We start from the raw sequence: 13,600 nt of genomic DNA, 5'->3' as shown, positions 1-13,600 counted from the left end.
GGAATTGAACTCAGGACCTCTGGAAGAAGCAGTCAGTGCTCTTAACCGCTGAGAAATCTCCCCAGCCTAGCAAAACACATTCTTATTTCTTGTTTTCCCTTTTCTTTCCTTTTTTCTCTTTTTGAAAGAGAGGAATAAGGGTAAAATGCTTTGCTGTGCAGCACGTTGAGTCTGATGCCCAGAACTATGTGCTGAGGCATACACTTTTTTTTTTCTTTTTTTCGGAGCTGGGGACCGAACCCAGGGCCTTGCGCTTGCTAGGCAAGCGCCCTACCACTGAGCTAAATCCCCAACCCCGAGCATACACTCTTAACCCCAGCCCTGGGAGGCGGAGACAAAGGGTTACCCTGGACTCACTGGTCAATCTGCCAAGATGAGTCAGTGAATTCCAAGTCTGATGAGAGACTGTGTCTCAAAATACAAGGCAGAGAGTTACAGGATGACACCCATGGGTGCCCCTGGAGCGCACACACACCAAGAAAGCCTGGATCAAGAGTATTTTCAGTCCTAGCATAACCCGGAGGCTTGGTGAGGTGGACAAAGCATTCTTCTGGGTGCCCTGAAAAGGGGCTGGGAGGTGACCAGTCTCTTCCCCCAAAGCCCAAAGGGCAGGTGTCTTCAGATAAAGACGCTGAGTTCTGAGAATTCACACTTCCTGGGGGTCTCAAGAACCAATGAAGACTATCTATTCACAGCTAAGCACCTGGCTGGATGCTTATTTAGGCCCTTTAAGAACCCTGGCTGGGCAGGGCGATGGGCGTGGTGTGGCAGTGGGCGGGGCGGTGGCGGGGCGGAGCCATGGCAGAGGAAGGTCTCATTGGCGTCTTTATCGCTCTCCCTTACCCCACTGCATAAATCCACCCCAAGCCAGTGACATTTGCACAGCTCGTTTCCTCGGGTCTCCGTAATCCCTTCAGAATATTAAGGCCGCGTTCCTTTCTCTTTGGTTACATTAACTTCAATTTTCCTTATGAGTAAGTATTTGGCTAAAAATTAATATAGTGAAGTTGAAAAGAATCTTAGGATAGGAAAAAGACTAATTTCATCTCGGGCTGCTCAGATCCCCGAGTACACCGGGGTTAATGTAATTAACTTACAATTTGAGCCTGGGTTGTGTACATACACCAAATCTCCCCACTGGAAACCAGATTAGATTTTATTGCTCCATATATCCTACTTATCTATGCTGCGCCTCCAATATACTTCCCTCGATGACTTCGAGGCTCCGCTCCACAATGAAAATGCAGAACCATCTGGTCCTGAGCCCGCGCCGTTTATTTAAAGATTTAATTAAATACTGTAAATGGGAAGCTTCCCTGAATTAACATTTTAAATGTGACTTATTGCAGGTTTGATATTGTCTTAATGCCAGCCTGGGAAACTCCACCGCAAGTTGTTGACGTTCAAATTGAATTCATTTGGGTGGCTCCGGGGGGACCCATTAATTAATCTAAACAACTAATGGGGATTGGTTCTGACTTTTGATGAAGATTATTTACTGAGACAATTTGCGATGAATAAAGAGTCACAGTAGGCAAATGCTTAATTGAATTCAAAAAAGTCTCATTGTGCTCTGATATCGGGGATGCGGGCGTGTGAGTAAGCTTTGAAATGCAGGAGCAGGGCGAGAGCCTCAATCTCTTACCCCAGCTAATAACAGAGCGAACGGGTAATTACATCCGCCGGGTAACGTGCTCCTCCGTAGGACAACAGGTCTGCCTGGCTAATCACTTCCTGGGGAAGACGGGTCTGAAAGCACAAATGAATACAGTATCCTGCCCTTCATCCTACAGCTAGGTCCCAGGAAGCCCCAGGAAGCCGAGCAGCAGCAGCAGCGGCCGCCCCCCTCTCTCCGCCCCTCCTCCACCCTTCAGGGCCCGCCCACCTGGGGGAAGCGCCTCTCCTCCCGCCGCAGCTCCCTCCCAGGCACGCTGCTGTCACACTCTCCAGGAGCTCTGATGAAATTCCACCTGGATTAAGCCGGAATGAACTTTCCAGTCTATCTCTCTTCTCATTTCGTCTTCTGGGTCAGCAGCTCGGGTCAGAACTCTGCTTGGAGGAAAATGGAAGTTTCTAGAAGCAGGTATATCCAGCCTGCGGCCTGTGCCTGCGTGCAGCACAACACAAAATTGTGAAGTTACTCAAAACATAAGAAAAAGAAAAAGAAATCTTCGTAACTCCATTGCATAGTTCTCAGCCTGAACTTCCTATGTCATGGCCATGTCAAAAGGCTGGCCATGCTTGGCACAGAGGAAAAAATCTCTTCACGGAACCAACATGGCCCAGGCAGAAAGTCCCCACTGTGGCATCCTGGTCTCCGAATCCGGTCTCTCCTCTAGGTCCAGAGAAGTCCTTGCCTCGTGTGGTAGCCTCAGACTGGAGACTCCCCATGTCTCTCCACCCACCTCCACCCTCCCTGCCTGGCCACCAGTCTGTAGTTTGCTAGGCTCCCAATGCTCCCTTCAGAGGTCAGAGTTCTATTAGCTTTGCTATGGCCGTGATAGAACACCAAGAGCACTAGAGAATGTGTATTTGGGGCTTGGGGAATTGGGGTCCATAACACTAGGTCCGCTTTCCAACAGGCACAGGTAGGGCAGCTGGAGCGGGAGCTTGAGGGCTCACACCTCCATCAAGAAGCAAAGAGAGCACACTACTAACGGTCCGAAGGTCCGAAGTTCTCGAGTTCTTGAGACTCCATCCTTAGTGACACAGCTCCTTCAGCAAGGCCACACCTCCTAATCCTCTCCAAACAGCTATCAACTGGGGATCGATCTGCAAACGTGAGCCTATGGGGGGTCTTTCTTATTGTAACCACCACTGCTGGGTTGTTTTCGAGAGTAACTGCACTGCCCTGTTTGGACCTCTCTCTCTGTCTCTCTGCTTTCTACCTCTGCCTCCTATTGCTCTGCCTCTCTGTCTTCTCTATCATCTCTGGATGCCTTTCTTGATCTATCTTTGTATAGATCTTTGTATCTCTCTGTCTCTCCATCTCTCTCTCTCCCTTTCTCTATTACACTGATCTGTGTCTGTCCTCTCTCCACCCCCCCCACTTCTCTCACACCATGTGACTAGAGAAAGGACACACACACCACACACACACACACACACACACACACACACGCACACTGTGGATACTTGCTGTTGCATGAGTGTGCACCATTTGAACCCCTAAATATTGCTTATAGAAGGCAGTAATTTGCCCTATGCTATGATTAACATAAATTGACAGCCTGGCAGGATAGAGGGTCACCAGGGAATAAACCCTCTGGGCATACCTGTGAGGGAGTTTCTAGACTGGCTTAACTGACCTGGAAGGCTCACCCTGGATGTAGGTGCCACCATGCCAAGGAGTGTGGTCCTGGACTGAATAAAAGGGGGAAGGGCACCAGCCTTCATCTGTCTCTTCTTCCTGTGGAGGATGGATACAATGTGACCCATCACCTCACACCCTGCCACTGTAACTTCGTCACCATGATAGACTGTACCCATTGGAGCTGGGAGCTGAAACAAATGTTCCCTCCCTCAAGTTCCTTCTTGTCAGGTGCTATGTCACAGTGACAGTGGAGTATCTGTCCATGCTCTGTCCCCGTGATTAGTCTGAAGGGCTCTCTGTGGTTTTTCTTTTTTTTTTTTTTTTTTTTTCGGAGCTGGGGACCGAACCCAGGGCCTTGCGCTCGCTAGGCAAGCGCTCTACCGCTGAGCTAAATCCCCAACCCCTTGGCTCTCTGTGGTTTTAACAGAAAGGTTAAAGCTCTTCCAATAACCACGGCCCTGAGAGGCTCCTGTTGCTGCCCCACAGGTATGCTGCTGCACAGATGACTGGATGTTTGTTCTGCTTCCTTGTTCCTTACGCACATAGAGTTTTGCTGTGTTCATAGTTTCTGTGCTTGTGTTTCTCACTCCATAATGACTCTTGGAAACTTCATTTAGTCATAGGCATGATCCAGGGGACACAAGACCTTAGTGATCTTTGGACCTCATTCAGTTTGTCTGCTTTGATACAGAGTCTCCTGAAGTGGAAACTTCTGGTTTCTTTGGAAAGTCAGTTATGTCAGTTCTAACACTTTGCTGGGGCACACAGGTGAAAGGATATCTTGCTAAACCAGACATGTGAAAGGACTCTTGATGAAGGAATATAAATGTGGCCCCACAGACAGTGGGAGACTAGTACTGAGCATTGATTTGGTTTGCTCCGCCTTCCTATTCTTCAGCTATGCCTCGGATGAGAGAAGCTCGCCCAAGAACTGCTGGGAAGTTCCTCCACAGCCTCACCTCGGGCTGGCTGGCAAACCTTGCAGTTCCTTCAGAACTGAACTACAGCTGCTGCCTCTTGCCTGGTGTCGGACTGCTGGAGACTGATCTGTATGCCGTCTGCTGGTCTTATGTCAACTTGACACAAGCTAGGTTTATCTGAAAGGAGGGAACCTCGATTGAGAAAATGAGTCCATAAGATCCAGCTGTAGGGCATTTTCTTAATTACTGATTGATGAAGGAGGGCTCAGCCCATATGGGTAGAGCCATCCCTGGGCTGGTGCTCCTGGGTTCTATAAGAAGCAGACTGAGCAAGCCACGGGGAGCAAGCCAGTCAGCAGCACTCCTCCATGGCTTCTGCATCAGCTCCTGCCTCCAGGTTCCTGCCCTGTTTGGGTTCCTGTCCTGAATTCCTTCAACCGGGAACAGTGCTGTGGACCTGTAAACCAATAAGCCCTTTCCTCCCCAAGTTTCTTTGGTCATGGTGTTTCATTGTAGCAATGGTAACCCTAAGAGACTGTTCATTCATTTCTATGCTGTGAGCTGACCACTTTGCCTGCCTGCCTTTTTAAGTTTTATTTGTTTGTTAGCGTACTTGTTTTTTTATACAGGGTATCTGGCCCAGCCTACCGTAGAACTCCAAAAGTATCCAAGAACTGACCTTAAACTTCAGATCTTCCTGCCGTTTACTCCCAAGGTCTGTGCCAGTCCTGCTTCTCTCCCTGGCACCAGGAAGGATACTGCCTCAGGTCCCCCAAAGCAAAAGGCAGCTCTCAGAGCATCCTCCACTGGCTAGCATGGTCAGAACCCAAGCCCAGCCCAGCCTACTCCTCTGACAGCTCCAACTCAATTGATTCCCAGGAAGCTTCGCTGCACCTCCCTCACAGCCCAAGATGCCAAATGCTGCCAGCTGTCGTGGGGCAGGAGGAGTGTTTGATCTGTTATCCCCAAATGCCACAGCAAAAGTTAAGTTCAGTCTCCGCTGTCTGACTGACTTCTCCTTATCCCAGCCTTGGCTCCAGTGCCAGGCATCAAAGACAAAGGAGCTCACCCCTGCCTGGCACCCAAGTGCAGGGCTTCAGTTGGTATCGAAATCACAAGCCGCCGCTCACACAGCCTGAGAAAGACATGGGAAATAATTTATTCACACTGGGAATGCTTCGCTGGGATGCAGCCACTGAAGGGAAATAGATGCGTGGTTTAAGAAGTATTTAAGGAATAGAATTCCAATGTGAGCGGGGGGGGGGGGGGGGGGAGAAGCAAGATACAATGTGGCTGCAAGTTTGTAAAAATAAACAAGAATAAAAAGGCAGAAAAGAGGCCATCTTTCATTTCCAGGCATGGGGGGGAAGCACAGATAATGTGTTCTTCTATACTTTTCTTTAGTTTCTGGGTTTTTTCCCCCCTCTATATACATAAATATTCCTTGGATATCATGCGATTAAATGTTTGCTTTAAAAACAAAGCATAGGACTGGATGGATGGCTCAGTGGTTAAGAGCACTCACTGTCTGCTCTTCCTGAGGAGCTGATTCTGTTTCCAGCACCCATCTCAGGTGGCTCACAACGGTCTGCAACTCCAGTTCCAAGGAGTCTGGTGTCCTCTTTTGACCTCCCTGGAGCTAGGCATGCTCGTGGTGCGCACACATACAAAGAGGCAAGCAAAACAGCCACGCATAAAACAGATAAATCTTTAAAGGCGGAGGATGCTTTGATGGCACATGCCCATTTGCACCACACAGCAAGTGCTTACCGTACCACTCCACCACTGTGGAATCTGCTCCACCCACTATGGCACCTAGGGAATCTTCCAGAACCCACCGGGCCCTGTAAGATGCTTCTAGACCCAGGTGGGTGTGTTAGACCTGACATCAGAGCTCAGTGGACAAGGAAGCCTTGTCTGGCTGCCCCCATCCTTGGGACACACAGTACCTTACCTGTCCCAGATGGAGTGGCTGAGCAGAGAACAGAATAGGGAAAACTAAACACCAAAAAGGAAAAGGACTCACCCCCACCTTCATTCTGGTATTGAGCACCCCAATACCCTCTGGGCTTCCCTTGCCTCCCCACCCAGAACATGCCAGGGGCGGGCAAATAGGTGGGTAGCAGGCAAAGAGTGGACAGAGGCTGGGAGGAGCGTTCGCAGGCTGCATCCCCAGTTGTGTTAACTTCCCAAGCACCCACAACTATAAGACAAGGATGTACCAGCACCCGGTAGCAAGATGCTGAGAGTCTGGGCAATGCGATCCTACGGGGCAGCGGCACCATCCTCCCTGCCTCAGGCACCTCACTGAAATGGTCCAAACCCAGCTCCAGCTTCTGACCCAGTGTGGAGCAGGCACTAGATTTTGCACCTCCACCAAGTCCCCAGGCTGTTGACAGTTGGATACCCTGCTTACTATGGGCAAGGACATAGGCCCACACTCTGAAGGCCACCAGCCGCACCCGCAGCTGGAGCAGGGGAAGGGAGCTGACCAGGTTTGAGTAAACAGCTCAGGTTTCCCCTCCCCCGTCCCCCCGCAGGGATATCTGTGTCACGGGTAGAGGAGAAGGAACAGGGTGGGTTCTTTTCATCCCCCTGGCTTTTGTTTCTCAGGGATGACAGTGCCCAGGGATGCGGTGCCCTTCCAGGCGCCTCCCCCGTCCCCGAGTTCATCCGCGTTCCTCTTGCTTACAAACACCTGGAGCGTCTGCGAAGACGCCGAGGTCTAGAAGTGGGGGAGTTTATCACAGTGAAGTCGGTGGCGGGGGCGGGGGGGGGGACCGGGGGTGCGTGTGGAGGGGGAGGCGGCGGGGATCAGCAAAAGATTAGTGAATTATTCACACCTCTCCATCAGGACGCTGGCTCCCCTTCTACTCAAGAACGCGTATCAACACCCTTCTGTTTTGCCGTCCATTTTGAAAAGAAGCAAGGGAGGGGGGGAGGGAAGCATACTGTTTAATTAAGAAATTAAGCCACTCCCTTCCTAAATATTCAATTCAGAAGGGGGGAGGGGAGAGGCTAGCCAGCCCAAGAAAATGGTTTTTATCACCAGGAGAGAGGGGAAAAAAAAATCCGATGCCCAAAATAGCCCCATGGTTGCCCTAGCAACTAGCATATGCTTCCCTCCCCCTCCCGTCCGCCTTTGCATACGGCTGCATATTTCTATCATCTCCCTTGCAGGCACAGTTCATAAACACGGCGGCATAATAAAGAACGTTATCGCCGATGACTTACGGCCCAGCTGCGCCCAACCAGATAGCAAGTGGCGAGCCAATACAATTTCATGCAGTGAGGGCCACAGATAGATGGGGTGCCCTTCAAGTGCGATGCTACTTCTGTGAGTCAATCCAGATTCGGAAATAAAGTTGGTCTCGCCCTCTTCCCCATCCGCCAGAGACAAAGCAGGCCTGGCTGATGCCCGGGAGTCTCATTAGGGCCGGAACAAGCTCGCCCTGAGCCCTGGATTAGCCTGCCAGACTTCTGAGCAGCGCTTTGCCCGCGCCTCCCGCCTCTGCCTTGTCAAAGGGCCCAGCCTGGGATGGATGAGGGTCTGTTTGAATTAATTATCCTCTCTTCAGGAGGATTACTGGGGGCGAGGAGGGGGGTGTCCCATGGCTACGGTGGGGGTTGGGTCAGGCTCCACACACCCAGCTGGGATACCAGCCTACGGGGTTGGGGAGGGTGTTGGGGGAGGTGTTTATCATGGGGTCTCTCCGCTTTCTACAACTGCTAATGCAAGGGCCCTATGTCCAGGGAGATTTCTCTGAATTAGGGACAGTTTGTTTCCTCAGCTTAAAAACCCCTTCATGAAACTGCTTCCCTGGTCCTGAGTCCAGTCCAGGCCAGAGGTTTGGCTTTACACCTAAATAAAACAGAGGTCGTATATGGCGGAGGAAGGATGTGGTCCACAAGAGGAAAAAGTCCAGGCTGCAGGGCTCTAGGGGATCCTGGACAAGGACAGGAGGGAGGGTCAAGGGCAATTTTAGTCACCCTTGCAGGAGCCTGCTGAACTAACCAGCCACTCCCACCCATCCCTCACCCCCTAACATCTCACCCCCACCTCCCACCCCTCCATCCCTCACCCCCTAACACCCCACCCCCAACCCCCTGTGTGCTGGGCCCCAGGTAAATGAGGGTGGCAGGTTTGGTCAGCCCTACCTCCTGGGCGTGGGTAATACGAAGGCCAGATAAGGGCGGGTTGCAGAAGACCTCAGGACCAGGCCACGGTGGCGTTAAGCCTGCCAGGGAGCTCTGCAGTGAGTTGGGGTCTGGAGAGCTGGGGAAGGCACCTTCTAGTCCTGGAAGACCAGGCAGGACCCAGCGCACAGGTAGCCTTCTTAGGCCACAGGCAAAGCCAACCTAGAAGCTGTACCTGGGCCGCCTGCTAAGGGAAGAGGCAGACAAAGACTGTTGGGTCCCAGAAGGGAGGCCAGGCAGCAGTGAGGCCTCCTGGAATGTCCTCTGACCTGGCTGCCAGATCAGCTGTCCTTATACCACTGTCTCTGGTGACGATATATAGCATTGCCTCTGGGTGAAAGGGCCTGGACATCTGGGTGACAATGGTGTCAGAGTGGAAGACATGGAGGCCTGGTTGGTCTGTCCGGATGTATCCAAGGTGACTGGGAATGGGGGTGTGGTGCAGGTGTTCTCCAACCTCTACTGAGACACAGAAAGCAAGAAGAGAAAGCTTCCCCTCTTGATCGATCCTTCACCCCAGTTCTCCCTCTTAGAGCCCCTCCCCAGGTCCTACGGAGTTTCAGATTTACACATAGGTAAAGGCAAAAATAGCATGGCGTTAAAAACGACCATTTTATCCGGGCATGGTGGCACACACCTTTAATCCTGGGAGGCAGAGGCAGGCAGGTTTCCAAGAGTTCTAGGCCAGCCAAGAGTACACAGAGAGATTGTGCGAAAAGAGAAAACAAAAATCAATCAAACGAACAAACAAACAACAACAAAACACAACATTGAAAGTAGCAATTCAATGCCATTTAGTTCAATCACAACGATGGGCAGCCATCTTGTTCTGGATCTTTCTTTTCTTGGTGGTGGGGACAGGACTCAGGGTCTTTGCTACACAAGGCAAGCCTTCTATCACGAAACTACCCTCCCAGCCCTCTAAACCTTCTTCATGTCCATAAAAGGAAAGTTTGGGTGCCGTGTCCTGCAGAGGCCCATGTGTGGACAGCTTGGTCCCCAGGGCGTCATCATTGTGTGGACTTGAGCCTTGTGGGGGTCACTGGGTCACAGAGTGTTCTGTTTTCTGATGAGGTAGGCTCATGGCTTTTAGGCCTCTGTTGGGGATGCCAGGGAGAATGCTGGATACCTGTGGTAGAACAAAATGCTTACCTCATGGCCGGAAGCACAGGAGGAAGAGGGTCCTAGGTCCCACTGTCCTATTTGGGGTGTGTCCTTCATGATCTTTGGATCTTTCCAGCTTTTTCGTCCACCCTGCTAAATGCAAAGACCGAAGGGTTTGCAGAAACACACAGCATCAAATCTGCTGCTGCTCCAGTTAGGGAAGAAGACCCAGAGGAACCTCACCCTCGCCTGTCCCCTCCCCTGTGAAAGGACAGGGCTCAGCAGGGCACAGGTGCAGCACAACACTTGGAATTGGAGACTGGAGGATTGCTGTGAGGTTTTTTTTTTTTTTTTTTTTTGCCAATTTGGGCTATATGGTGAATACCAGTCTAGTAACAAGATCCTATCTCAAAACACCAAAAAAGAAGAAAAAAGCCACACGGTAGGGAGGGGGCAGTCTCATTTCTTCCCATGGCAAAAAGGAGGTTTGTGACCCCTGCTCTCACCCAGAACAAAGCAGAACTAGACCTTGCATTCTGCAGACGGTGCAGGACTGTAGGGTAGAAAATTCATAGTTATTTCCTCTGTCTCTGGACACCTTCACCCCCCATCCCACGCCGCTTACAGGCTTCAACACTCGGGCCCCAGAATCTACAGGACCATATGTGGAGGGAAATACTGATGGGAAATGACACCCTGCCCTCTCTGCCCCCATGTCAACTCGAGCCAGAGACCTGCTTCGTCTCTGTCATTCTCCAAGGTGAAGAGCGTCTACTCCAGTCAGTAGCTGAGCCTCCTGCCTTTGTGCCTTTGTCCTGAAAAGGAAGCCGCAGGGACAGGGTTCCCCCTGCCCATCTCCAGTGGGGGTGAAACAGACAAACCTCCACTACAGCCCTGTGTCAGAGTAGAGGGTGAGGCATTGTGGCCTCAGAGAAGAAAACTGGGATGGTTGGAACAACAGATGTCCAGCTACCTCCCTGCACTGAGTGGTTCAGGAAAACAGGCAGCCACACACTTCATCTCTGATAAAACGGAACCTCTCATGCTGCAGTCCTAGGCTCTGTGCTCTCTCTCCCTGCTGCACTTCCTTTCCTGGTGAAGCCCCCGCCCTCTGATGCCCTGTGATGCTGCCTCCAGGAGGGGTGAGCATGGCGCCTTGGGTATGGGGAATAAGGGGTGCCCACTGCAATCTGGGGTTATGGTGAGAGCCAAGGGGAGAGAAAAGGCTCTTGGACCCCCCTGGGGGTGAGATAGATTTGTTCGTTTGCTTGTTTATGTGCTAGGTATCATTAGCCACTTCCCCGGGCTTTCTGACTTCATCTAGGCAGACCGAAGCAAACAGATCTGGTGCTGGGATCAAACAGCTGAAGGAGAGGCCAGCTTTGCTCACACTTGGAGGCTACGGTCCGTCATGTAGGGAGGTCATAGTGGGGACAGGAGCATGAAACAGCTCTGGGCTCACTTTCTTCTTTTATGAGTACGCTGTCGCTGTCCTCAGACTCACCGCAAGAGGGTTACAGATGGTTGTGAGCCATCATGTGGGTGCTGGGAATTGAACTCAGGACCTTTGGAAGAGCAGTTGGTGCTCCTAACCGCTGCGCCATCTTCCCAGCCCTCACTTTCTTCTTTTTATGCAGTTCTAGTCTCTAGGCCATGGGGTGCTGTCACCCCATGCTCGGAGGAGGGGCTTGGGGAGGAGGTCTCCTGACTTCAGTTAAGCCCATCTAGAAACTTCCTCACAGACATGCCCAGAATTTTGTTTCCCAAGTGTTTCTGAGGGACCAGATCTTGGGCTCAGACTCCATGTTAGAGAGCCTGACCTAAGGTTCTCTAAGGAACTCAGTTAACTAACAGGCCGACACCTAGCACCGGTTTCCAGGTTACTCCCCAACAAACCTGCACCTCCAGGTCACAAGCCTGCCCCTGCTACTGCACTTCCTAAAAACCACCAATCAGGAGGGAAGCAGAAGTTAACTTTATGGCTTGGCTCCCAGCAAAAGCCAATTATGTTTAGAGGGCAACAACATTCCATAACGGCCCCCCAATCAGATATGTCTAGAAACCCCCTCCCTTGATTTACCCATAAAGCCTTGTCCCCCTGAGAGCCTGGAGCTTCACCCTCCCTTCCTGCTTCCTCAGTGGTGATGCTGTAGTCCTGGGCTTGAGCTTGTAAATACCAGACCCTAGTGTGACTGTGTCGGAATCGGCTCCTTGGGGGTCTTTTGGGGTTCGAGAATACTGAACGGGCAGGACATTTCTAGATTGTGCCAAGCTGTCAGGCAGTGTTCCCCACGGGAGAAGGCCTGGCATCAGCCAGTGCACCCTGACCTTTCTCTGCTCTCTTTACATTTAGAGACAGGGTCTTGTGTAGCCCAGGCTGGCCTCTAGCTTGATACAGAGCCAAAAATGACCTTGCTAGGATGACACACTTGTACCACCATGCCTGGTTTATGTGATGCCAGTCAGAACGCAAGACTTTGCACATGCTAGGAAGGGCTCTACCAAACTGAGCTACAGCCCCAGCCCTGAACCTTCCTTGTGCTGTCTCTAGGAAGAGGTCTGGGAAGGGATGGATAAGAAACTCCTGAAGAAAGGCAGACATGGAACGGTCCTACAGGGTAGGGCCACCTACAACAGCTGCATGACAGAGCCACTGAGGACTAAGAAGAAGCAGCTGCTGGGGGTGAGAAAATAAGACCCCCATAAAGTCCCAATCGAGATACCTGGTCCTAACCCTAAAGTGACAGGAGATGCCTGGTTCTGACCCTAACGTGAAATCAGCAGCAGCTATGAGGAGGAGGCACCAGCTAGGCGACCAGGAGAGCCCCATCTCACCAGGACAGAGGTCACCCGTGCCACATGAAGGTCGGTTGTCTCAAGGGAGTTGAAGGCAGTTGAAGGCAGAGGAAGGCGTGACATCCCCAGAGCTGTCGAGAGCATGCGGACCGACCACGACCACGAGCCTAAAAGCAAAAGAGAGGAGAGTGTCACACTCCTCAGAAATGCAGCTGAAGCGAGCTAGGAACGGAGGCCACGTGCTGTGAGGGATGCAGGGCACTGAGAGGGGATGGTGGTGATTGAATGAGGTGCCCCCTAGGCTCAGGTGTTTGCACACTTGGTCCCTAGTTGGTGGTACCTGTAGGTCCTTGCTGAAGCAAGTGTCACAGGAGGCAACCTTCAAGAGCAGATGGCCTCAGACCATTTCCAGTTCCCTCCCTCTGCTTCAGGGGCTTGTGATACTACCGCTCAGCTTCCTGCCACTGTGCCTGCGAGCTGCCATTCCAGCCATATGGGCTCCCTCTGGAACCGTAAGCCCAAATAAACACTTTCTTCCCTAAGTTGCTTTCGGCCCTGCTGTTTTATCCCAGTGACAGGAAACTAGCTAGTCCAGGTGAGAACAATGAATGACAGGGGAAAAGAGGCCACCAGAGCCGTGTGATGTCTTAGTGCAAGGGTGGGGGTGGAGGGACAGCCTTGCCTCCCCATTCTCTTAGTGTGTATCTGGGGCAAGGGGGGAGGGGTAAGGTGGGGGAGGATGGGGAAGGGAAGGGAGAGAAAAAAGAGAGGAGGGGAGGGGGAGGGGAGGGAAGGGTGTAGGACCAGATCAGCCCTATGTCCGGGAGATCCCACTCATGAAAACTCGGAGACTGAGAGTAACGCGGTAAGTAAAAGGTTTAATGATCCAATGCACTGGGGCAACCCTGTAATTGGGGCAGAGGTGACCCCGAATGAGGAAAGCACATTTTTTTATACACTTGTGGAGGACAGCCCTGACTCTTACACTCATCAATGGTGAGATATTTTTGGCACGCGGATGAGGGACTGCTAAGGGCCCTTCCCTTTTCCAGGCTAGCTCATTCACACAGATGGGGGACTGCTAAGGGCCGTTAGCTCATTTCCTGGAACAGGGTGCTATCCTAAATTCTTTGGACCCTGTGTTAAAGTCCCAGCCACCTGGTATTTGCCTTTGTCCTTAAACTTTGAATCTTACAAGGGGAGTTGAAGGGTCCCTGGAGGGTGACATCAGCTCTCTCCCAGAAGGAAATCTCTCTAGGACAAGACACAG

At 51.6% G+C, this 13,600-nt stretch overlaps 1 long non-coding RNA gene across 1 annotated transcript; it reads left to right on the top strand.

Annotated features, from left to right (window-relative positions):
- Nucleotides 1–866: 866 nt before the first annotated feature.
- On the top strand, nt 867–5,568 carry LOC134480724 (uncharacterized). The gene is made up of 2 exons (XR_010055481.1): nt 867–974; nt 1,794–5,568. It is a non-coding gene; the product is annotated as an uncharacterized LOC134480724 (long non-coding RNA).
- Nucleotides 5,569–13,600: the final 8,032 nt, after the last annotated feature.

The sequence above is a fragment of the Rattus norvegicus genome, chromosome 10 (genome assembly GCF_036323735.1).
Source record: "Rattus norvegicus strain BN/NHsdMcwi chromosome 10, GRCr8, whole genome shotgun sequence".
Lineage (NCBI taxonomy): Eukaryota > Metazoa > Chordata > Mammalia > Rodentia > Muridae > Rattus > Rattus norvegicus.
The sequence above is the reverse complement of the archived record's forward strand: the minus strand, read 5'-3'. Positions and strand labels throughout refer to the sequence as shown.